Source organism: Balaenoptera borealis (genome assembly GCF_965194805.1).
Source record: "Balaenoptera borealis genome assembly, contig: HAP1_SCAFFOLD_358, whole genome shotgun sequence".
Classification (NCBI taxonomy): Eukaryota; Metazoa; Chordata; class Mammalia; order Artiodactyla; family Balaenopteridae; genus Balaenoptera; species Balaenoptera borealis.
Window position 1 is genome coordinate 73659 of NW_028123835.1, and position 27145 is coordinate 100803.

Genomic DNA, 27145 nt, shown 5'->3' on the forward strand with positions numbered 1-27145 from the left:
TTTATTTTAAATATATAAATATATTTTTATTACACACTTTGGAAGGAAATATATTCAGATAATGCTGTCCTTGTTTTTATGTATTTGTCAGGAGGCTGTAGGTAGTACTAGTAATTTTCCTCTTCAATTGTCCCTCAAGGCCACTCTTGAGGTTAGCCATAACACCGACACACTAACATACCTCTCCACATCTGAGTATGCCAGCATATTTACAGAATTCTCTGTAAAGCAGGCTTGATTTTTTTTTTTTTTTTCTTCTCTAACAGATATTCATAGAGGGAACATCCCATGTGACTATAGATAAATGCTGAAAACGCAGTAGCAGTATAGCAGATGTAAGCATACCAATAGTTAAGCCCAATGTCTGTGCACCTTCTTTTGCATGGCCCTTTGTGATAGTGGAATCTGCTTGTGTGCCCTACTTTTTGGCTTGATGATAAAAAAGCACTAGTTTATAAATAGAAACTTGGATTATACGGTCACCTGAATTTCCATAATCAGATCTTTGTTGTTTAACTGGAAACAGAGGAAGAACATTCCTCAGAGGTGAAGCAGTATATTGTCAAAGAGGGTATCATTTTGCTCAAAACCAAAATCCAAACTGGATTTTAACTAGGGATGCTCTAAGGGTCCTCACCCTTGATGATCTGGAATCTTTAATGCTGGCACTAGTATTTGTGATTCCCAATCTGCTTCTCTCCATCCCCACTCCCAGAATATAATAAATTTTTAGTTTAAATTTTGGTAGAGATGTAGCTTCATATTCTTGGCCCTTCACATAATAATACTCCTTAGTCTAAGGGCTGGAGTTGTTCAACATATTTATTCTTACTTTCTTAATCCCACCACCCTTCAAATACAGCTCCCTTTTTCTGCTCCTCTTTAGAAAAATATTTTTTGAAATAGTTGTCTGCATTCACTGTTCCTGATACATCTTCTATTTTCTCCTGAACTCAGTTTAACTGACAACAAAAAGAGTAAATTTAAGGATTAGGAATTAATTACACACACTCATCTGAAAAACTTTATATTGTTCAGGTATTAAAATACTTCAATGACTCCCATTAATTTTAAGATTAAAGCCAAACTTTTAAAAATGACATTTCAATGCTCTTAAACTTTGCTGCCCAAAATATATATCAAAATCAATTTCTTCCCATTCTTTCAATTGTTCTATGAACTTGCTATAAACAACCACCTGCCATACATTTCGAATGCTAACCTTATTACATTCTCTGCCATCATGCTTAATTTCTATAATTCCTATTTCTCCCTAAAGTTACAATTTATATATTGCAATTTATAATAAGAAATATATCTTTGATCTTCATCCCCATTTTTTGCAGAGCTCCTAAATCCCTTGTATTTCCTAAGTGATAACAGCTATGAAGGTATCTTGATATTTATAACCCCTTTCAACCACACCTGAGTTTATGTTAATGAGGTGACTTTTGGTATGCCCCTAAGGATAGGGGTTGGTTACAGTGATTAGAGGATTGGAATTTTCAGTTCCACTCTCTAATTTCTGAGGAGAGGAGAGAGACTGAAGGTTGAATCAATCACTAGTGGCCAATGACTTAGTCAATCATGTCTGTGTAATGAATCCTCCATAAAAACCAAAAAAAAAATGGGGTTCTGAGAGCTTTTGGGTTGGTGAACAAGTGGAGATTTGGGGAGAGTGGCATATTCTGAGAGCATGGAAGCTCTGCGTCCCTCCCTATATAATTTGTCCTGTGCATCTTTTCCATCTCTCTGTTGATTTGTGTCTTTTAATATCAGTTGTAATAAATCAGTAATTTAGTGAGTAATTTGCCTTCCTGAGTTTTGTGAGATGCTCTAGCAGATTAATCAAGCCTAAGGAGGTGGTCATGAAACCAAGCAGAACCCTGTGGGGCTCCTGGACATGGAAGCCTTTCTGTGTTCTCTGTTTCTTGTTTGTAGGGAATAGACTCCAGCCTCCATGAACTTCCCTGAGTTCTGAAGGGCAGATTTGAACAGTTGCTAATCAGGGAAGGGAGGGATGCAGAGACAAGGGAGGAGCAGCCAAGAAACAACAGTGCAGCCTTGGGGCAGGGTCCTGGTTCCTCCTCAAGTGATGCCCATAACAACAGCTTTAAGCTCTTCTGCAGAACTAAAACCCCTATCAAATGGAGGATGTTAGCATTCTTCATTCCAGAGAAAAGGTCACAGTTTGATAGCCTCAAGAATCAAAGAAGCTCATCAAGAGATGACCTGAGGACAGATTAAAGGAACCAGAAAAGCTCATCAGGAGACTACTTGAGACCAGATTAAAGGAGTGCAGGCCCTGCCCACACCCTGATCCTTATAAGCAACCCCGCCCTTGAACCATTGCTATAAAACTCCTCATCACATCCTCCTGGATTGGGACCCACAGTTTTGAGAGCATGAGCTCACTGTGTCCCTCTTTGCCTGGCAAAGAAATAAAGATATTTTTTTCCACTTCACCCAAAACTCTGTCTCCGAGATTTGATTAGGCACCATTGCACAGAGGCCGAGTTTTCAGCATCAGTCATGGGAACCTCTGATTTATAGCCAGTCAGAAACACATGGACTTGAGACTGGTATTGTAAGCAGATAGGGTAGGGTAGGGGGTCCCCAGAGAAAGAGAACCAGGTATGGCTTTCCTGACAGAAGAGAAGCCATTTTTGGCCTAAGCCATTTTGTGATCTAAGCCTGCCTACAATGCTTGTCCTTGGACAGGTCTCAGTAATTAATGATCTTAAGAGAACAAAAGAATGCAGAAACAAACAACTGTTGTCATGCAAGAGAAGTAAAAATAGCAAAGATAATATATCAGTTGTAAAGACTCTCAGTTCTGTTTCAGTGGTAAAGATTAGCCTGAAGCACTCAACCACCAGATCAACTGGAACTTAAGGGATGATGATGTTGACCTTTTCTGACCCTCCTGACTTCAATCAACTAAAGCTTGGACTCTGTCCACAGCCCAGGTCCCTCCATGAATATGCATGTACCTTTAGCTTTAAACTTCTCCAATTTTGCTGTTCAGGGAGACACTGCTTTAGGAAAGATTCCCAGTGTTCTCCTTACTTACTTCAAGTAATACATCCTTCCTTATCCTGATCTTTGGCTTGGTTATGTCTTTTGGCTCAACACCCACCAAGAGGTAAACCCAGTTTTTGGGTAACAGTAACTGAAGTGGAAGACAGTCCTGTGGTACTGAGCGCTTAACCTCTGAAATATGATGCTATTTCCAGGTAGATAGTGTCCAAATTGAGTTGAATTGTAGGGCACCCAGCTGGTGATGGAGACTTGCTTGGTGGTGTGGGGAAAAAAACCCACACATTGGAATTGGAATCAGCATTGTTACATATCTAACTTAAAGCATATGTTTCCATAGAAGCCTGTAGTAGCCCTAACCCTGCATTAATTATAATTTCTTGTTTCCATTTTTATTTCTCTCCATAACAACAATAGCAACTATAATTATAAATAAAATCTTAAGTTGGGGTTCAATGTCAATCAATTTTCATTGCATGAACTAAGGAATACATTTGAGAGGAATTTGATTCTTTGATTCATCTCTTTAATTACACATTTGTTCATACTGGTTTCATGTACTAGGATATATACTACATATAAGAAAACCAATACTGTAAAAATTAAATCTGTGTGTATTTTGAAATGCCACCTTCTACCTTGATGTGTGTGTTTGTGTGTGTGTGTGTGTGTGTGTGTGTGTGCACATGATTATATAGAATGTGGTGATCCTCAAGGCAGGGGAAAGCATTTTAAGTCTAGAGGAGGGGTAGGTGTCTTCTTCTTGATTCTACTGTATCTTTGTCTCTTGTCTTGGGGAATCTCTGTTTTCAAAACTGATTTGGAATCTAGTTAACATGAAAATCTGATATTCAAAATAGGGTTTTTCAATTGCAAAGTTCCAGGGGACATGCAAGTAAATACACATACATATCTCCTGCACACCTCCCATAAAGAAGTTTATCTTAACAGTTTTGTTGTGGTCAGCTTTGCTTTTAGTAAGAAAATCAATAAAATCTACAAAAACAAAACTTACACACTAAACAAAAATGACAACAGTTAACAAGCACTTAACTAGTAGCTAGGCTCTGTACTAAACACTCGACATTTATATTATTGTAAGAATAATTGAGATAGTAAATGTATTATTTATATTTAGGTTTTAGTTTGAGGAAATTGAAGCTTTCAGGTTGAGAAACTTTCCACAGATCACTCTTTTAGAAGGTAGTGGAGTTAAGTTTCTAATTCAGGCAATTTACCTTCAGAGCCTGCAAAACTGGTAACCGTATTGTGTTCTCTCCTATTAGACAAGACAAAGCATAGTTTCAGGTACTAGGAACAAAGCTGGGAAACCTTTATGAACAGTGAGTACTGAACAAGTGAAAGGGGAGGCATTTCCAACGGTGTTTCCAATTGAATGAGTGCCATACAACAAGTTTTACAGTTCATTAGACAATACATCCTAGCTGATTTAATTATCTCCTCCCTGATCATTTATTTTTTCCATCATGTTTTCACCAGAAGAGAATATATTTGATCTTGTATGAATAAACCATTTTATCAATAGGATGTACTACAGACAAAAGGTTTAGTTGATCTAGAAGTAGTGCATTTATTGGAATGTTAACTTTCATCCAAACTTGTCTTCAGTTAAGTACGTGTAAAACTGGATCTGCAGATACTCTTTGTCAGCATTTCATTTGTGAGTCAGTGAATCTATAGAAAACATTTATGAATTCAATGTTCAGTGTTTATGCATTCACTTAATTTTATATTTTACCCAATTTATCATGATATACTAAAGGAAACAGAAGAGTATTAGCTTCTGTTCCAGAGGAATTAGAAATGTTAATATATAATTATAATGCAGTGTGATGAGAACCATAAAAGAATAAACACAAATAGATGAGTAGCTAAAAACATCTGCTGGAGAACAGAAAGTAAGTCTAATTTTTTAACAAATAAATTGGCATCAATTTTCAATGAAATGCTACACACGTACAAGTTCCCCCACTACCTCTCATTCCACCTGGAATTCAACTGATAAATAAAATATCTGATAAATATAGGAAATGTTTAAGAACTACTGGGCAAATATTGAGTTTATAAAGACAGCATTTCTTATTAATCCTGACTTATTTTCTCTCTCTTATAAATCCTAGTTAGCAAGATAAGTTACACTTAATTCTCTGTCTGTTCCTGAAATCTAGGTGGAAACGTGGACTGAAAAGGAAGTATTTATTTTGAGTATTTGGATGACTTCATTAGAATAAGAATCTGTTTTTTCGATGCACAACTTAGAAAACTAGGTGAATTTTTAAGTCCAAAGAGAAAGAACTTACTTTTTTAACTTTTTATTTTATATTGGAGTATAGTTGATTAACAATGTTGTGTTAGTTTCAGGTGTATAGTAAAGTGATTCAGTTTTTTTTAAGTGGCTGGTAATTTTGGTATCTCTATAGAATGACACAATCAAGATATTGTTTTGTTAAAGCTAAAAAATCATTTGGCAGAAGCCAAGAGAGGTAATTAGTGTAAGTTCTCTTTAAACTAACAAATTTATAGGGTAATGGTCTTTTTGTGAAAGAAGTTCCTTGAGTGATATCTGAAAGCATTTGACTGAAAATATGTACTATGCAATTTATCAATTTATGTTAATTTATTCAGCATATATCAAATATAGAGGTTGTTTCTGATTAGTTTGCATTATAATTACAACTTTTGATTTGTATAGACTTTAAAAGCCTTAAAAATAACTTTCTCATTAAACATTCTGATATACATGAAAAGAAATTGCAGTTTAAATTATTTTAATGCAGTTTGAAAAAATATAATAATATTTATATGAATATTACTAAATAGTGATTTAATACTACTTATTTGAAGGTATGTAAACTACAGTCTTACCATGAAATATTATCTTATTAAATTATGATAGACTAATAGTTTAAAGAATAAATCAATACTGTTTTTATTTTAAAATTTTGATCAGTTAGCAATGATGAAATATTTTTTTCCTTTTCATTGGTTATTTATTGCTCTTTCAAGAATTGTCTTTATATATTTTAAAAATTATTTTGTTGGGGTGACTGAAGGGTATTTAATTGATTTATCATGTCTCTTGTAATACTAAGATCATTAATTTTACTTTTCTAGTATTTCTAGAAAGTATCTAGTAATGATACTTTTCTAGTATGTATCTTTCCATTTGCCACTTTACTATTTATCATTTACTGTTTTAATCATTTATATGGTGCTTAATCTAGAGATGTTTTCACTTTACATAGTTAACCCATCATTTTTTAGTTTGGAGTATTTTTTAATCCTTATAATTTCTTATTCTATATTTAGTCAAATTTTCACTAAAAGTGTCCTCTACCTTCAAATTTAATTTAGTTATATATATTTTTATTAAATATTTAATCTATTGGAATACTTTTAGTGTCTGGCATAGCAGAGACATCACTGTTTGGGTTTTCAAACTTTATTTTTCTATAATTTTGATACCTTACAAATATTTCTTCTATTGCTTCTGTTTTCTTCAATCCGCTATTGCTACATGAGATCTTCTTCTTATCATTTCCCATTGCTAATATGCCAACTGCTCTCTTGCTGCAAATCTGTTTATACACATGTTGACTTTTCCCACTGTTAGGAGGGTTAACTTCTAGAAAATCAAATCAGATCATTTAATTCCTCTGGGGAAAATGTAATAGCACCATTGGCTCTTCATTAGCCAAAGAATAAATAGCCAAAGGGCTTATCTCTTAACATGGAATGTAAGGTTCTTCACAATATGATTATTCAATTACCTCTCTGGAGAATATTATTTCATTTTTGTACCCTATATAGCAAACATGATACATATAATATCATTCCAAAATGTGCAAATGCTACTCCATGTTTTTGGACATTGTCTTCCCCCTGCTTAAAATGTCTACTACAACCCATTTACAGCTTTCTTTTCTGCTTGCAAAAGGCTACTCATCTTTCAAACCTGAATAAAATATCACCCCTTTTGTTAAAACCAATAGCGACATTCTTTTACCCTTAAGTAGTGCCTATTCCCTTTAAGATATCAACTAATATTTGTTTAGCACACCATGCTATATGTGCAGCATTTTGCTAAAAGATATAAAAAACTGAAGGTAATTCTAATATATTGGCAATGGCATACATGGAGCATGACAATTTCCAAAATCAGTTGACCCTTACTTTCCTTTATGAGGTATTCTTTTCAAAGTATAAGTGAACTTAATATATATCTGGCCTCCATTAAGTTGATTCACTTCTTTCATGAATGTAAATGTAGATACTGGCTAAGTTCACCAATTCTATAGAAAAAAGTTAGGTTGATATTAGCCTATGTTTAAAATCTAAGTTTCTCAGAAACAATGATTACAATTTCTCATTAAAATTCTATACCTCAAGAATGTACTTAGGCCCATGTTCCCACACAATCTCTCTTTATATGTTGATAGGCAGACCACATACTTATATGCTTATTTTCTTCATAATGTCTTATTTGCTGGATATTCTGGAGATACTTCAAATTCAACATACCCCAAATTGAATCTAGTCATTTTAAATCTCCAACTACTTCTTTTCTCTTTTGTGTTTGACATCATGAATCACAACATCATTTACCCTTAGACACCAAATCTTGAAACCTTGAAAGTTACTTATATTTGACCCATTTTCCCTCCCTCTCATCTTATACAACACAATCAAATAATCACCAAATCTTTACATTTTCTCCAGTAGTATCCTTCTAATTGCTTTCTCTGCTTTAAACCCTGCACCCTTACATAAATTTCCTCTGAGTAACCAGAATTGCTTTCCTAAATGACTAGCCCTACCAGTTCTTCTTAATCCTGTGGTGCTGTCAGGACTAGGTCTTTCCCATCTGGATACTCTCTATACTCAGAAGAACACCTGTAATATAGGAATAGTTTACAAGGGGCATTGGAGGTATACTTAGTATCAGAAAAGTATACTTCAGGAGTGTAATTGCATAAGACAAACATTTTATGAATATTAAGAACCAGCATGGACTGTGGGGAACCTCTGGAAAATCTTGGCTATTAAAAAAAATACAACTCACAGTAAGCAATTATCCAAAAATCTTCTCTCAGTGTTATGTTTGGTGAGGATTTCAAATCACATTCCCAGAGGTGGGACAAAGATGGTGGAGTAGGAAGATCCTGACTGCACCTCCTGCCCAAGACACACCAAAACTACAACTACATACAGAACAATTTTCTGAGAACAACCTGAAGTCTAGCAGAACAACTTTTCTACAATTAAGAATATAAAGAGAAAAACATATTGAGATGGGTAGGAGGGGCAGAAACACAATCGAGTAAAGACCCACACCTCCAGCAGATAACCCATAAACGGAGGGGATATCACACATTTGGAGGTCCTACCTAAGGAGTGAGGGGATTGAGCACACATTGAGTACCCCAGACTTGGGGACTGGCACTGGAAAGATAAGCCCCCTTAACTGGTTTTGAAAACTAGTGGGGCTTATGACTGGGAGAGCTGGAGAGCTATAGGACCAGAGACAGTGCTCTGAAAGGGCTTGCACACAAACTTACTATCCCGAGTTCCAGCACAGAGGAAGCAGAATGAAAAACACCTCATAATCTAGCTAGCCTGCAAAGACCACCCTAATATAACCGCCAGCCCATACCAAGCTCTGGATCCAGCCCCCACCCCAAGGTGATGGCCCCCAGCATACCCTGGAAGAGGCTCTGACCCACACCTGCTTCAGCTCCAGCCCTCCCACCAAAACCATTGAGCACACGTGGTGCATAGGTACAGTCCTACATAAGAATTCACCTTCAAGACTGAAGCTGTTTTGCCTAATTCATAGAAAAAAACACAGAAAGTCAAACAAAATGAGAAAACAGAGGAACCTTTTCCAAAGGAAAGAACAAGATAAAACCCCATAAATAAAACCTTAATGAAATGGAGGTAAGTAATTAACCTGATAAAGAGTTCAAACCAACAGTCATAAAAACGCTTACTGAACTCAGGAGAAGAATGAAGGAACAGAATGAGAACATCAACAACAAATAGAAAATATAAGAAAGAACCAATCAGAGCTGAAGAATACAATAACTGAAATGAAAAATACACTAGAGTGAATCATTAGCAGATTAGATGATACAGAAGATCATATAAGCAACTTGGAATACAGAATAGTGGAAATCACCCAGTCAGAAGAGCAAAAAGAAAAAAGAATTTAAAAAATTTGAGACTAGTTTAAGGAACCTATGGGAAAACATCAAATGTATTAATATTCACATTATAGGGTCCCAAGAGGACAAGAGAGAGAGAAAGTAGAAAACATATTTGATGAAATAATAGTTGAAAACTTTCCTAATCTGTGGAAGAAAACAGATCCCCAGTCCAGGAAGCACAGAGAGTCCTATACAAGATAAAACCAAAGAGATCCACACAAAGACACATCATGTTTAAAGTGTTAGAAGTAAGGGATAAAGAGAGTATTTTAAAATGGCAAGAGAAAAACAAAAAGTCACATACAAGGGAACTCCCATAAGGCTATCAGCTGATTTTTCAGCAGAAACTCTGGCCTGAAGGGAATGGCAAAATATATTTGAAGTCCTGAAGGAAAAACCAAAGACACATGGAACACTGTCCATGTAGATCACATGCAAGGCCACAGAACAAGTCTCAAGGATATTCAGCAAGTTTATCATTCAGAATTGAAGGAGCTGTAAAGAGTTTCCCAGACAAGCAAAAACTAAAATACCTTATCACTAGTAAACCAGCCTTACAAGAAATGTTAAAGAAACTTGTCCAAGAGGAAATAAAAGACCACAACTAGAAATATGAAAATATATAAAAGAAAAAAAATCTCACTGCTAAAAGCAAATATATAGTAAAGGCATTGGATCAACCACTTAAAAAGATAATATGAAGGTAAAAAGACAAAAGTGACAAATTCAATTATAACTACATTAAGTAGTTAAGGGACCCACAAAAAAGATGCACAATATGATATCAAAAACAAAATGTGGAGGGTAGGGTAAAAAATGTAGAGCTTTAGAACAGGTTTAAGTGTAAATGACTATCAACTTAAAGCAAATCTATCATCTATCTATCTATCTATCTATCTATCTATCTATCTATCTATCTTTCTCATGGTAACCACAACCACAAATCAAAAACCTACCATACATACACAGAAAAACAAGGGAAAGCAACTCAAAACTAACGCTAAAGAAAATCATCAAACCACAAGGGAAGAGACTAAAAAAAGAAGAAAAAAGACCAAAGAACTACAGAAACGACCAGATAAAAAGTAACAAAATGGCACTGAGTACATACATATCAACAATAACTTTAAATGTAAATGGACTGAATGCCTCAATCAAAAGACATAGGGTGGATGAATGGGAAAAAAAGAAAACCAGACCCATTTTTATGCTGCCTACTTCAGAGCTAAAGACACACACAGACTGAAAGTGAAGGGATGCAAAATGATGTTCCATGCAAATGGAAACAAAAAAGAAAGATGAGATAGCAATACTCATATCAGACAAAATAGACTTTAAAATGGACACTATAACAAAAGACAAGGAAGGGCATTACATAACAATAAAAGTCAAACCAGGAAGAGGATAGAACATTCTTAAGCATATATGCACTTAACATAGGAGCATGTAAATATATAAAGGAAATATTAATAAAGGCAGAAATTGACAGTAATACAATAATAGTAGGGGACTTAATGCCCCACTTACATCAATGGCTAGATCATCCAGACAGAAAATCAATAAAGAAACATTGGCTTTAAATACCATATTAGACCAAATGAACTTAACAGATATCTACAAAACATTTCATCCAAAAAGAGCAGAATATACATTCTTTTCAAGTGTACATGGAACATTCTCCACAACAAATCACACACTAGGCCCCAAAACAAGTCTCAGTAAATTTAAGAAGATTGAAATCATATCAAAGCATCTTTTCTGAGCACAATGGTATGAAACTAGAAATCAACTACAAGTAGAAAACTAGAAACAATACATTTGGAGACTAAACAACATACTACCCAAAAAATGGGTTAATGAAGAAATCAAAGAGGAAATAAAGAAACATACTGAGACAAATGAAAATAGAAACACAACTTTCTAAAATCTATGGGTTGCAGCAAATGCAGTTCTAAGAGGGAAGGTTATAGAGATAAAGGCCTACCTCAAGAAACAAAAAAAATGTCAAATAAACAGCCTAACTTTATACCTAAAGGAATTAGAAAAATCACAAACAAAGCCCAAAGTTAGTAGAAGGAAAGAATTAATAAAGATCAGAGAGGGAATAAATGAAATAGAGACCCAAAAAACAACGGAAAAGATCAATGGCACTAAGAGCTGTTTGTTTTAAAAGATAAACAAAATTAACAAACATTTAGCCAGACTCATCAAGAATAAAAGAGAGAGCACCCAAATATATAAAGTTAGAAATTAGAGAGGAGAAGTTACAACTGATATCACAGAATGCAAACAATCATAAGAGAATACTATCATGCTCCCTGACTTCAAACTATACTATCCATACAAAGCTATGGTAATCAAAACAGTATGATACTGGAACATAAAAATAGACACATAAATCAATGGAACAGAATAGAGAGTCCAGAAATAAACCCACTCATATATGGTAAATTAATCAATGACAAAGTAGGCAAGAACATACAGTGGGGAAAAGACCATCGCTTCAATAAGTGGTGTTGGGAAAACTGGACAGCTACATGTAAAAGAATGAAACTGGACCATTTTCGCACACCATATAGAAAAATAAACCTGAAGTGGATAAATACATCCATGTAAGACCTGAAGCCATAAAACTTTCAGAAATAAACAAAAAACACAGGTTTTACACTGTTTGACATTGATGATAGCAAAATTTTTTTGGATCCCTCTTCTTGGGCAAAGACAACAAAAGCAAAAATAAACAAATGGGACCACATCAAATGAAAAAGCTTTGGGATGGCAAAGGAAACCATCAACAAAATGAAAAGGCATTCTACTGAAGAGGAGAAGATATTTGCAAATGATATTTTTGATAAGAGGTTAATACTCAAAATATATAAATAACTCATATAACTCAATATGAAAACAACAAATAATCTGATTTAAAAATGGGCTGAGGACCTGAATAGGCATTTGCCAAAGAAGATATACAGATGGCCAACAAACACATGAAAAGATCTTCAACATCACTAATCATCAGGGAAGTGCAAATCATATATTGCCTTACACCTGCCAGAATTATCATCATCAAGACAACAACTAAAAAGTGTTTGTGAGGATGTGGAGAAAGGGGAAACTTCCTGTTGTTGGGAATGTAAATGGGTGCAGCTTCTGGAAAACACTATGGGGGTTCCTCAAAAAGTTCAAAATAGAACTACCATATGATCCAGCAATTCCACTTCTGGGTATTTATCCAAAGAAGATGAAACACTAATGTGAAAAGATATATTCACCCTTACGTTCATTGAAGGATTATTTACAACAGCCAAGATATGGAAACCACCTAAATATCCATTGATAAATAAATGGATAAAGAAGAAGTGGGGTGTGTGTGTGTGTGTGTGTGTGTGTGTGTGTGTGTGTGTGTGTACTCAGCCATAAAAAAGCATGAAACGTTGTCATTTGCAACAATGGATGGACCTAGAGGGTATTGTGCTAAGTGAAATAAAGACAAATACTTACAAAAAAAGACAAATACTATGTTTTCACTTATATGTGTAACCTAAAAATACAACCAATGAACAAATATAACAAAACAGAAATAGACTTATAGATACTAAGAACAAACTAGTGTTTGCCGAAGGAGAGTGGTTTGTGGGGATGGTCAAAATAGGTTAAGGGGATTAAGAGATACAAACTACTAGTTATAAAATAAGTCACAGGTAAGTCATTTTCAGCCCAGGGAATATAGTCAATAATATTGTAATAACTCTGTATAATCCATATTAAAATGTTGAATCACTATATTGTGCAATTAAAACTAATATTATATTGCAAGTGAACTATACTTCAAGAAAAGTAGAATTATTTTCCCACCCAGTTGCCAAGGCTATAATAATTGCATATTTGTTATCAAAGAAACATTTTCTCTTTTTAATTCTAAATTCAAATTAGTTTTTGTTTAGTAATGCTATCATCTTTTGTCAAATATGGCATGATTTAACATACCCTCTCCCCACTAACTTTAAATTGGTTGCTAAAGCAATACAATAGTTTGTATGGTGGATTTTTAAATTTATAGCTCATTAATATATTCTATTTATATAGCTATTGTTAGAAAGAATACATTTAAAATTTTTGATAGCTTTTTCATTTTTTTTTTTACTTTCTTATATTTTATTTTATTTGTGCCATTTAGACATATTCAAAGGCAAATCCCAGAAAATATTAAGTTAAATTTGAAGTCTCAGTGGGAAAAGCATTTTAAAATGCTACTTGAGGAATTAAGTCAGACACCCTTTGTTTCTCTCTCTAGTTCTTTTATGTTTAAAAATATGAGACTAATGAATGAATAAAAACTGTAGTTTAGTTTATGATTCCCAGACACTCATTGTGACTTCCTTCATCTTTCTTTGATCCTTAAGAATGGCAAATTTATTTAAATTGCTCTTTTTTAAACTCATTTTATCCATTTGACACATCCCTTCTTCTTTGATATACCGACCTTGTTTATATCCTTAAATATCTTCTAAAATGAACAAGATCAAGCTTGCAGTATTGTGTTTAGATTGTAATTATGAATACCTGCAATTTTAGGATCTGTGTTATAAACATAATTAAATTACTTGAAAACTTCTCTTTAGCTTCATGTTATGACTTGTATTTGCTTTCCTTTTCCGATTTAATGGATTATTGGACAGAAAACCACAATCCTAGAAAAAAAAATAAACTAAGCCAAAGTTCAGGGCTTATGATGAACTGATGTTTTTCTTTTTCCAAACTACCTTATTTTGCTATGATGATGTATCCTTAAGAAGCAAAGCTGCCTTGTCAATAAGAAAATTCTTAATAGGCTGACCTTTAGTTTGTGGAGGGCCAGAACTGAAATTCAACAGGTTACTTTTCATCAGTTAAGATGTCATTTTTAAAAAATTGTGAAACAAACTCATGATTCTGGTAGATGTTTTGTTCAGTCGAATTTAGGAAAACCTGACAGGAGGCAATGCTGTCAAATTTTAATGGCTTCTTGAGCCTGAGTGACAACACGACGTTTCATTATAAGTAGGTCAAAGTTAGGTTGTCACTCAGTGGCAACACAAATAGACACCACAATCCCTAGCACATATATCAGAATGAAATCAGCAAAACTAAGAAAAAAGAATTAATGTTATAGATTTATTTCTGCTTCCTGTCAATAATTTATAAAATTGTCAGAAGTAGAGTGCTGTAAACTAAAAAAAGTATAAAGCAAGATATAAAGATATTCATAATTTATGTATTTCTGTAAATGCTATTTAAAAAAATGATTAAATTGACAAACTCAGAAAATGTAGAGATTATTTTGTTTCTCAACTGTGGGAGAGATCTTAATAAGTTTACAGTTAGCAGTAAATTTTATTATATTATTAATATATTTTTTAAAAATTCCATCTTCTCCAGTTATTTGGTCAGAGTCAGAAAAACGAATATATTTATTAACATTTTATGAAGAAAGAAAGTTTACAATTTTGGAATTTGGAATTGTTGATGAACAAAGGCTAGTTTTTACTGCTACAGTAGTTTGTATCATTATAGTAGTTTGTATTGCTATAGCAGATATATTTTTCTCCTGAATACCCACTTTTCTGCCACCTCCTCTCCAAATTTCTCTTTGACTTAAGACCAAGAAGGAATAGTTAAATTCGTCTTTATCTTACTGTTACTCAAAATTATCCCTCAAGCTCATTCTTATTCAGCTTTGTTTTTTCCCAAGCAATATTTTTCGTAATGACAATATTTGATATCAAGTAACAAAAATAGACAGCTGTAAGCAAATGCATGTATACATACATGAATATATACACATAAATTATATATAACTATATGTAATAGTCCAAGAAAGCCAAAATAAAAATAAAATCAACATAGACTCCACTCAGTTTTTAATTTTGCACCTGTAGTTACATTGCTTTATTTTCAGCTTCTTCTCGTGGTTTTCTTTTAATTAAAAAAAAAAAAAAAGTATATGTATTTTATATTCTCTGAGGAAAATAGAGAGATTGAGAAAAAGTAATCATCCACAATCAAACCACTGTAAAGATTTTGCTGCCTTTCTGTCCAGTATTTATCATACCCTTTCATTGCAATCTTTGAAAATTCCTTTGGTGTCAATTTGCTCACAACTGAGTGGCAACCTCATGGGTAAATTCAGCTTTCCGTAACAATTCATAGAGTTGAATTTGCTTTGTTTGGGCTTGCAATGTCCTACAGACCAAACAAGATTGAGAAATGAAATATTCTAATTGCCTTGGTTTTGGATGTGTGCTAATGATGTATCTCCATTGATTTTACTTCTGCTTCAGGTTGACACCAGCTGTGCTTAATTGATAGACATCTAGTGCATTATTTGGGTACACTAGAAAAGAGATGCTTACCCCAAATAAAATGTTTAGGTGTTTCCTAAGAGTAATCCTAACATCTGGTCATTCCTAAGCCAGAAGGAGGTGTACTTCCAATTCTAATTACAGAAGTTCAATGACTTCTATTGTTTCACCACCATAAACATAGCTATATCCAATTTATCTTCCCTCCCCGTTTTTTTGCTACTCTATGTCAACACAGATTGTGACCTAGAGTCGGTGGCAGTAGAATGTAACATGCTCTTTTATTGAAAAATGATATCGTTTGTTTATGTTATATCCAACTAAATGGAATAATTCCTAATTATTTCTTAATGTCAATAAATGAGTAAAAGAGCCCAGTGGTTCAGTTAGGAACATACATATCTTCAAAGAGGAAAACAGACTCTACCTCATAGATGGTTAGAACAGCATGTCTGTACAAAGAGGGAAGGGATTGCTGGCTGCCCTCTTTAAAGACAACCTGCCTTTTGTTCTTTTAAAACACCAATGTGCCATGAATAGTTGTAAGTGCTTTATAAATATTGATTAATTTAATCTTTCTGAATACACTGTGGTAATTATTATTATCATGAATCAAGAATATAAACATATACAATAAAATGGAAATAATGTTTAATTCGATTTATCAGCTACTTTTCCAGCTTCTTCCCTTTTGGAATTGATTTTCTATATAACCCCAGGACCATCAAAACATCAGTATTGGCTATTAGAGAGAAAGAGAGGGAACAATAGGCATTTTTTTCTCGTAGGCTTAATAGCAAAGAGTAATGAAAGGGAAAATACATGGAGTCACTGGCTTTTGAGATTTTATCTAAAACACACCACCAGATTTTATTTATGTCACAATGTTGACAATTAGACTTTGGATTTATTTTGTTTTCGTCTAACTGAGCCTTTTTAAGTCATTTCAGGTCAAGTCAGAGAGAGTATAACATCATTCCAACATCACAGCTATATGATGTGGCTGTGTGTATGAGGATGTGTGTGCATGCGTGTGTGTGTGTAAATGTGCTTTCAGCCTCTGGTGCTATAGCCTCTGGAAGCAGTAATAATACATAGTCAAAGGTAATCTAGAAATGTTTTATGTTTCCACAACTTCTTATATTGAAAAAAAAGGAATTTTTGAATTTTGTAGTGTATTGTAGACTAATTCACATAGTTTCGGGATTGATGGACAATACCCCAACACGCACACATACATACATACACACACACATGCAAACACACACATACCTGCTGGGTTATTTCCTAGGAAGGGTAATTAAACATATTTTCTCATATTTAAAACATACTAGACCTATATTGAAGTCAGCAAAGAAAATGTGTGCAAACTGATATACAAAGTTTTACCAACTATCCACCAGAGTTTTATTAGAATTTTGGACACCTAAATTTAATGCATAACATGTATTTGGAGAATAACCACAATGGTTTGGAAGAAGATTCAAAAAAATAAACTTAATAGAAATGATTTCTTTTAGCCTCAAGAATATAGGGCTTTGAAGTTTAATAATAGTTTTATATTGTAAAAACCCAAGTGTTTTTTGAAACATAATAGCAATAGATATTAATTGTCATAGGCACTTCAAAAACTTCTTTGTCCACGTGCTGTCTATTGTTCTTTTTGTATCATCCAATGTAGTTCAGTTTATTAAGTAACATTTTTTTAATTGTATAGAATAAAAATTTCTTAGATTCAGACAACTCTCCTCATAAAAACCTGACGATAACACCCAAAGTGGGTTAGTCTCTGACTGCAAAGAAGGTCCTACGTATATTTAAATTTGAGGAACTATCTTCTTTACTAAGTAAATCAATTTAATAATACAATATGCTACAGTGGTAATCAGGACCTTCTCCTGCCCAGGGAAATGGATTTGCCTTTGTGATGGTTAATTTTATGTGTCAACTTGTCTAGGCTACGATACCCGTGTGTTTGATCAAACACCAGCCTAGATTTTGCTGTGAAAGCATTTTTAAAAACATGATTAATGAGTCAGCTCTACCCACCACCAGAGCCTCCCATCAAGCCTCTTAGATAACCTCAACCACCAGAGGGCAGACAGCAGAAGCAAGAAAAACTACAATCCTGCAGCCTGTGGACCAAAAACCACAGTTACAGAAAGATAGAGAAGATGAAAAGGCAGAGGGCTATGTACCAGATGAAGGAACAAGAAAAAAACCCAGAAAAACAACTAAATGAAGTGGAGATAGGCAACCTTCCAGAAAAAGAATTCAGAATAATGATAGTGAAGATGATCCAGGACCTTGGAATAAGAATGGAGGCAAAGATTGAGAAGATGCAAGAAATGATTAACAAAGACCTAGAAGAATTAAAGAACAAACAAACAGAGATGACCAATACAATAACTGAAATGAAAACTACACTAGAAGGAATCAATAGCAGAATAACTGAGGCAGAAGAACGGATAAGTGACCTGGAAGACAGAAAGGTGGAATTCACTGCTGCGGAACAGACTAAAGAAAAAAGAATGAAAAGAAATGAAGACAGCCTAAGAGACCTCTGGGACAACATTAAACGCAACAACATTCACATTATAGGGGTCCCAGAAGGAGAAGAGAGAGAGAAAGGACCAGAGAAAATATTTGAAGAGATTATAGTCGAAAACTTCCCTAACATGGGAAAGGAAATAGCCACCCAAGTCCAGGAAGCGCAGAGAGTCCCATACAGGATAAACCCAAGGAGAAATACGCCGAGACATATAGTAATCAAAGTGGCAAAAATTAAAGACAAAGAAAAATTATTGAAAGCAGCAAGGGAAAAACGACACATAACATACAAGGGAACTCCCATTAGGTTAACAGCTGATTTCTCAGCAGAAATTCTGCAAGCCAGAAGGGAGTGGCATGATATACTTAAAGTGATGAAAGGGAAGAACCTACAACCAAGATTATTCTACCCGGCAAGGATCTCATTTAGATTTGATGGAGAAATCAAAAGCTTTACACACAAGCAAAAGCTAAGAGAATTCAGCACCACCAAACCAGCTCTACAACAAATGCTGAAGGAACTTCTCTAAGTGGGAAACACAAGAGAAGAAAAGGACCTACAAAAACAAACCCAAAACAATTAAGAAAATGGTCATAGGAACATCCATATCGATAATTACCTTAAACGTGAATGGATTAAATGCCCCAACCAAAAGACATAGACTGGCTGAATGGATACAAAAACAAGACCCATATATATGCTGTCTACAAGAGACCCACTTTAGACCTAGGGACACATACAGACTGAAAGTGAGGGGATGGAAAAAGATATTCCATGCAAATGGAAATCAAAAGAAAGCTGGAGTAGCTATACTCATATCGGATAAAATGGACTTTAAAATAAAGAATGTTACAAGAGACAAGGAAGGACACTGCATAATGATCAAGGGATCAATCCAAGAAGAAGATATAACAATTATAAATATATATGCACCCAACATAGGAGCACCTCAATACATAAGGCAACTGCTAACAGCTATAAAAGAGGAAATTGACAGTAACACAATCATAGTGGGGGACTTTAACACCTCACTTACGCCAATGGACAAATCATCCAAAATGAAAATAAATAAGGAAACAGAAGCTTTAAATGACACAATAGACCAGATAGATTTAATTGATATATATAGGACATTCCATCCAAAAACAGCAGATTACACGTTCTTCTCAAGTGCGCACGGAACATTCTCCAGGATAGATCACAATTTGGGTCACAAATCAAGCCTCAGTAAATTTAAAAAAATTGAAATCATATCAAGCATCTTTTCTGACCACAACGCTATGAGATTAGAAATGAATTACAGGGAAAAAAACGTAAAAAAGACAAACACATGGAGGCTAAACAATACGTTACTAAATAACCAAGAGATCACTGAAGAAATCAAAGAGGAAATAAAAAAATACCTAGAGACAAATGACAATAAAAACACGACGACCCAAAGCCTATGGGATGCAGCGAAAGCAGTTCTAAGAGGGAAGTTTATAGCTATGCAAGCCTACCTAAAGAAACAAGAAAAATCTCAAGTAAACAATCTAACCTTACACCTAAAGAAACTAGAGAAAGAAGAACAAACAAAACCCAAAGTTAGCAGAAGGAAAGAAATCATAAAGATCAGAGCAGAAATAAATGAAATAGAAACAAAGAAAACAATAGCAAAGATCAATAAAACTAAAAGCTGGTTCTTTGAGAAGATAAACAAAATTGATAAGCCATTAGCCAGACTCATCAAGAAAAAGAGGGAGAGGACTCAAATCAATAAAATCAGAAATGAAAAAGGAGAAGTTACAACAGACACCGCAGAAATACAAAGCATCCTAAGAGACTACTACAAGCAACTTTATGCCAATAAAATGGACAACTTGGAAGAAATGGACAAATTTTTAGAAAGGTATAACCTTCCAAGACTGAACCAGGAAGAAACAGAAAATATGAACAGACCAATCACAAGTAACGAAATTGAAACTGCGATTAAAAATCGTCCAACAAACAAAAGTCCAGGACCAGATGGCTTCACAGGTGAATTCTATCAAACATTTAGAGAAGAGCTAACACCCATCCTTCTCAAACTCTTCCAAAAAATTGCAGAGGAAGGAACACTCCCAAACTCATTCTATGAGGCCACCATCACCCTGATACCAAAACCAGACAAAGACACTACAAAAAAAGAAAATTACAGACCAATATCACTGATGAATATAGATGCAAAAATCCTCAACAAAATACTAGCAAACAGAATCCAACAACACATTAAAAGGATCATACACCACGATCAAGTGGGATTTATCCCAGGGATGCAAGGATTCTTCAATATACGCAAATCAATCAATGTGATACACCATATTAACAAATTGAAGAATAAAAACCATATGATCATCTCAATAAATGCAGAAAAAGCTTTTGACAAAATTCAACACCCATTTAGGATAAAAACTCTCCAGAAAGTGGGCATAGAGGGAACCTACCTCAACATAATAAAGGCCATATATGACAAACCCACAGCAAACATCATTCTCAATGGTGAAAAACTGAAAGCATTTCCTCTAAGATCAGGAATGAGACAAGGATGTCCACTCTCACCACTATTATTCAACATAGTTCTGAAAGTCCTAGCCACGGCAATCAGAGAAGAAAAAGAAATAAAAGGAATACAAATTGGAAAAGAAGAAGTAAAACCGTCACTGTTTGCGGAAGACATGATGCTATACATAGAGAATCCTAAAACTGCCACCAGAAAACTGCTAGAGCTAATTAATGAATATGGTAACGTTGCAGGATACAAAATGAATGCACAGAAATCTCTTGCATTCCTATACACTAATGATGAAAAATCTGAAAGAGAAATTATGGAAACACTCCCATTTACCATTGCAACAAAAAGAATAAAATACCTAGGAATAAACCAAAAAAAAAAAAAAACTGGTAAATGAAAACAACATTTAAAATTGTGTTGTCATTAGAGTATACACAAAGTAATTGAAGCTGTAGGTATAGAAGTGGTTGCCTTGAGAAGACATGTATAATAAGGAAAGGAAGAAAGGAAGGAAGGAAAGAAGGAAAGAAGGAGGGGAAGAAGGAAAGCAAGAAGGAAGGAAGAGAAGGAAGGGAAGGAAAGAAGAGGTCTTCAAAAATAGGGAGATTTAAGTGGCATTTAAGTAAACCTGCCAAAGGGAGCAGTGGCAATCAAGGGACCTGAGTATTAATTAGGAATGACTGATCACGTGAGTCCCATGAGGGTAGGGATCACATCTGCTTCTCATTTCTGGAGCAGAGCACCTAGCACAGTACCTGGCCAGTAGATGCTCCATTCGCAATTGTCCAGTGTTGTCCATGGGGCAGGAAAGCTACAAATACCATTGGCTGCGGCAACTGGGTGACTGGGGATGTGTGCAAGCTGGATGGCAGGCAGTGAGTAAAGAAATGAATAGGGAACAGAAATGCCCTTGACCGGTGGGGAGGGCCGCGCTGTGCACCCCTCTGCTCTCGCTGCAGGGAGATGGCTTAGCGACTTCTCCTGGGGAGGTTCCTGGCCTCCATAATCTGCAGGAAGCCCTCTCAGAGTCAGTGGGCGCCCCTTGCCTCCAGGGCCCTGCAGACCCCACAGCGCAGTCCTAATAACCTGACAGTAACACCCAGCCAAGCCCAGTCAATATACACCACCAGAGTCTGTACAATAACCTTTAACATCCAGGATGGACCAGACTTTCAAGACTGAGTTGTCAACAGTGAGACACCAGTGGTTGTGGATTTCCATGCACAGTGATGTGGTCCCTGCAAGATCCTGGGGCCAAGGTTAGAGAAGGTGGTGGCCAAGCAGCATGGAAAGGTGGTGATGGCCAAGGCGGATATTGATGACCACACAGACCTCGCCATAGAGTATGAGGTATCAGCTGTGCCCACCGTGCTGGCCATCAAGAATGGGGATGTGGTGGACAAGTTTGTGGGCATCAAGGATGAGGACCAGCTGGAGGCCTTCCTGAAGAAGCTGATTGTCTGACAAGCAGGGAAGCGTCCTGACTGCCCCTGCCCACCTGGGCCCCGTGGTCCCGGGGGACCCAGATAGAACTCATAGCCCTTCCGTGCCGGCCCTTCCTACCTCCTCCCTCTGCCTGGCCCCTGTGGGTCCGTGCTTTGGAGACCAGGCCTCCAAACACAGGAGCCTCAAGTGCTCCCAACCTGGCTGACCGCCAGGGTGGCCGCCCAAGGAGCGGTGCCGCCACCGAGCTGGGACAGCCGTCTCCTCACCCACTCTCTGCTCCTTCTAGGGCTTGTTGCCGTGCTCCCAGGATGCTGGGACAGAGTCCCGGGGCCAGCCTGCAGTAACAGCTTGGTCTCCCTGCTCCCTTCTGATCTGAACCCCGGTGCCTGGCTCATCTGCCTCCTGCATTTTTCTTTCCTGCTGCTGTTTTGTAAAAACAAACAAACAAACAAAAAAACAAACAAACAGAAGAAGCAAAAAAGAAACCCAGGGCTTCCCTGGTGGCGCAGTGGTTGAGAATCTGCCTGCTAATGCAGGGGACACGGGTTCGAGCCCTGGTCTGGGAAGATCCCACATGCCGCGGAGCAACTGGGCCCGTGAGCCACAATTACTGAGCCTGCGCGTCTGGAGCCTGTGCTCCGCAACAAGAGAGGCCGCGATAGTGAGAGGCCCGCGCACCGCGATGAAGAGTGGCCCCCGCTTGCCACAACTAGAGAAAGCCCTCGCACAGAAACGAAGACCCAACACAGCCATAAATAAATAAATTAATTAATTACCAAAAAAAACAACCCATAGAATACAGTACCAACAGCGGACCCTAATACAATCCACGGTCGTTGGTGATAACGATGTGTCAATGTAGGTCCATTTATTGTAACAAATGTACCACTCTGGTGTGGGATGTTGATGATGGGGAAGGCTGTGCATGTGTGAGGGCAGGGGGAGTATATGAGAAGTCGCTGTACTTTCTACTCATTTTGCTAATGTTTTGTTATTTGTAATTTCTTCTTCTAAAAAAAAGAGGATATTAAAAAAAAAAAGAAATGAGTTATCAAGCCATGAAAAGACACGAAGGAACCTTAAGTGCATATTGCTAAATAAAAGAAGCCAATCTGAAAAGGCTGCATACTGAATGACTCCAACTATATGACATTCTGGGAAAGAAAGTAAAAAGATGTGATAGTCAGGGGTCAAGGGTCAAGGCGGGGTGAGGAAGTGATGATTAGGTGAAACACAGGAGATATTTAAGGCAGTGAAACTATTCTGTAGGATACCGTATTGATGGATACATGACATTATTTGTCAAAACCTACGGAACTGTAGAACACAAAGAGCGAATCCTAATGCAAACTATGGACTTTAGTTAGTAATGCTATATGAATATTGGTTCATCAATTGTAATAAATTGTAACTGCACTAAGGCAAGAGAACTAAGAGAGAACTAAGAACCGCACTAAGGAGAAACTGTGAGTGGGAAAAGGAGAGGATATATGGAAACTCTCTGTACTATCTGCTCAATTTTCTTTTTTTTAATTTTATTTTACTTTTTATTTCTTTATTTTTGGCTGTGTTGGATCTTCGTTGCTGCACGCGGGCTTTCTCTAGTTGTGGTGAGCGGGGCCACTCTTTGTTATGGTGCACAGGCTTCTCATTGTGGTGGCTTCTCTTGTTGTGGAGCACAGGCTCTAGGCGCACAGGCTTCAGTAGTTGTGGCACGCGGGCTCAGTAGTTGTGGCTCACGGGCTCTAGAGCGCAAGCTCAGTAGTTGTGGCACATGGGCTTAGTTGCTCTGTGGCATGTGGGATCTTCCCAGACCAGGGATCAAACCCGTGTCCCCTGCATTGGCAGGAGGATTGTTAACCACTGCACCACCAGGGAAGCCCTATCTGCTCAATTTTCTGTAAACCTAAAACTGCTTTAAAAAATTGTTTATTAATTTTGTAAAAAGTGCAACCCATGGCTTGACCAGTTCTGTATATACCACTTTCTTAGGCAGTAAGTTATCTTTGCAGAGCGCCTTTGGGCAACAAGCAATGATGCAGCATAGCCCACATAGACAGAAGGGTTTTGAAGACAACAAGCCTTCAAACTCATCCCCCCACTAGAGTGTGAGCAGGAATGACAGAAGGGGGAACAGAATGTGGTGTGTGGAACCCTGGGTCCCCCTTTTAGCTACAATCAAGGAGTCACTGAGCACATGAAGGCAGCCTCACAGGGGTAGCACCGCTCTAAGAAACAAGCGACACTTCTGACTTGTTTTACCCAAATAACTTAAACAAGCAGATAATAACCAAGTGATTCATCCTACATGATCTTCAGTTTTCCCATTGATACAACTGACAGTATTATGCATTATAGATGCTGCTGTGTTGTTTTCAAGCCTTCCTTGAAAGCCTTAACAAAAACGTCAAAACATCCTCGCATATGATACTGATGATAAGGAAGTGGATATGTGTGATCACATATGAGATATCTTATTATGGAAAGTGTGGGAGGGTTCTTCTTTAGAATATTTTCAAAAAGCTCTTCTAAACACTAGATATATTTTTTGTTACTTTTACTGCTGTTATTCTCCTACTTGTTACCTGAAGTTTCGTCTAAGGACCGCAGGGGTTTTCTTAACCTTACAAGTAAGTTTCTGTTGAGTAGAACCTCGTCATGCTACTTGTTGCTATTGATAGAGTTTGTTAAGCCAACAGTGAAAGCAATCTGTCCTCTCAATGCATGGTAGCACTTCAATACTGGAGATTCTGTAATGAATTTTAAAATCAGAGATGAGAAGCATTTCCCCCACCCACCTGGGATTGGAAAGAGAAAATTCAGTAAGACAAAACAGGATGCAGAGCTTAAGAAGTGGGTTAGAGCCCACGACGTTCTAAGAATCACAACTGTTGAAGAAATATTAAGCAGACCAGAAAATCAGTGAAATGAGTCCAGGTTGAGTGAGACTGGATGCTTTCCCCAAGTCCCACATGGTAACTGCCTTTTTTCTTCTGTAGGGAGAGAAAGAATTGGGAAGAGATTTCAGATTTCTAGAGATTCACTTGAATAGTTCCTACTGCACTGCTCACTGGGACAATATTCTTTTTCCTCCCCAAGGTGGCCATATGCAGCAGCAGTTCACCCCATCCATTCACTCTCATCACTTAGAATGGAGCTGTCCCCATGCAAACATCGAGCAATGGCACCGTGAGAATTGAGAGGCTCATGAAAGCAAGGCTGATGGGAGCCCTGGGGTGCACCCCCAAACTAAAAGGACTCAGGTTGCAAGACCTGTCACTTAACAGTCACAGCAGGATATAGTTTTGGTAATTGAAGCCTAATTTGGATTGTGTTTTTGGAAAACGATGACATTAGTTTTCTAAAAACTAGAAAATTTTTTAGGGGGGAGTGGTGGTTCTCTCCAACTCCACTTTGAAGCTAAAATGGCAAACTGTTTAGAATACAAACTTTTTCTTCCCGTGGATTTATGTAGTAGATGTTTCAAAATGACTGGCAAATACATAGAATTCATACAAAGTTAGAGGCAAAAGGGTGCTCCAGAACCCTCTGGTTGAATCTCTTCACTCTATAGTTGAGGAGAATGAGGTCCAGAGAGGCTAAGTGTTATGCCCAAGGGCACACAGCTGGCTCACAAGATGAGACTTGAATCCGGATTGCCTATGTACTGGCCAATGCTCTTCCCTCTCTACTGTGCTCTACTTCCCAGCACCACAAGAGGACACCTACTGTGTCTTGCAGAATCTAGACTATTTTTTGAAAGCTTGGAACTAAACTTGTGACTAATTAGAATACAGTGTTCCACCACCTTTCAGTCACCAGCTAAAATCCACTGCTCCCCGTCGCAGCACGCCCGAGGCCTTCTGGGTAACCAAAGAAAGATTATTGTCTCAACTCAGTTCTCTGTGTCTAGGTACCCACAAAATGGAAATCACTTTACCTGGGGAAGAGCAAGAGGACAAGATGAGATGAAAAGGAAGCATGTTTAAAATGGATAAAAGGAGGCACTTTTTTCCTACTACACACAATTGAACTGGGGAACTCACTGCAGCAGGATATTAAGATCAATGGTGAAGATTTGTGTTTTAAAAGATTAGACATTTCACATGCATATCATCAACAGCGACACTCAATGGGATGAAAGTAAGATGGATGAAAGTTCTCAAGCTTCAGTGCGTAAGCTGATCACCAACTGGGTCAGGTGAAAAGAAAACAAGTTGTCGACTGGATTAAAATTTCACAGAAAGGCAGATCTGGGGGGTTCCAGTCATTGCTGCTGTGTAACAAACCACTCCACAGTACTGGTGTGAACCAACAGGCATTTTATTATGCACATGGATACGGTGGGTCAGGAATTTGGAGAGGGCACAGCAGGGATGGCTTGTCTCTGACTCATGACATCTGGGGCCTCAGTTGGGAAGACTTGAACAACTAGGAATGACTTGAGGTTGGGGGCTGGAATCATCTGGAAGCTTCTTCACCTAACCTGGGATGACTTGAAGGCTCACTCAGCTGGGACTGTCAAGTGGAGCATCTATATGTAGGTGTCAAGAGGGAGTGTCCCAAGAAAAAGCACTTCCAAAAAACAAGTGTCCCAAGAGACCCAGGTAGAAACTACACGGCCTTTTATGACCTATCCATGGAAGTTTTAGAGCATCACTTCCAACACAGTCCATGGGTCAAAACCGTCACAAGCCCCCTGAGATTCAAGAGGAGGAGACTTAGGACCTCCTACATCCCTCCCCTATGGGGAATGGCAAGATCACATTGCAGAAAAACCTGTGGGATGGGAGAGGTTTTCGCAGCCATCTTTGGAAAATGCAATCCCCCAGGGAAGTGGTGGGTGATGTGAGGTTACAAGAACACACAATCTAGTGGAAAAAACTGACATATGAACAGAGAATCACAGTACAATAAAATAAATTTCAAGGTAGTTATTTCCCCCTCTTTTACAAGAATTCTTTTTCTTTCCCTTTGATAAGAGTCATCACATTAAAATTTTTTCATTCAT

General features: G+C 36.9%; 1 pseudogene across 1 annotated transcript; it reads left to right on the top strand.

The window, feature by feature from the left end:
- Positions 1-21364: 21364 nt before the first annotated feature.
- On the top strand, positions 21365-23675 carry LOC309621366 (thioredoxin, mitochondrial pseudogene; annotated as a pseudogene). The gene is made up of 2 exons: positions 21365-21376; positions 21661-23675. The product of its transcript is annotated as a thioredoxin, mitochondrial pseudogene (transcript).
- Positions 23676-27145: the final 3470 nt, after the last annotated feature.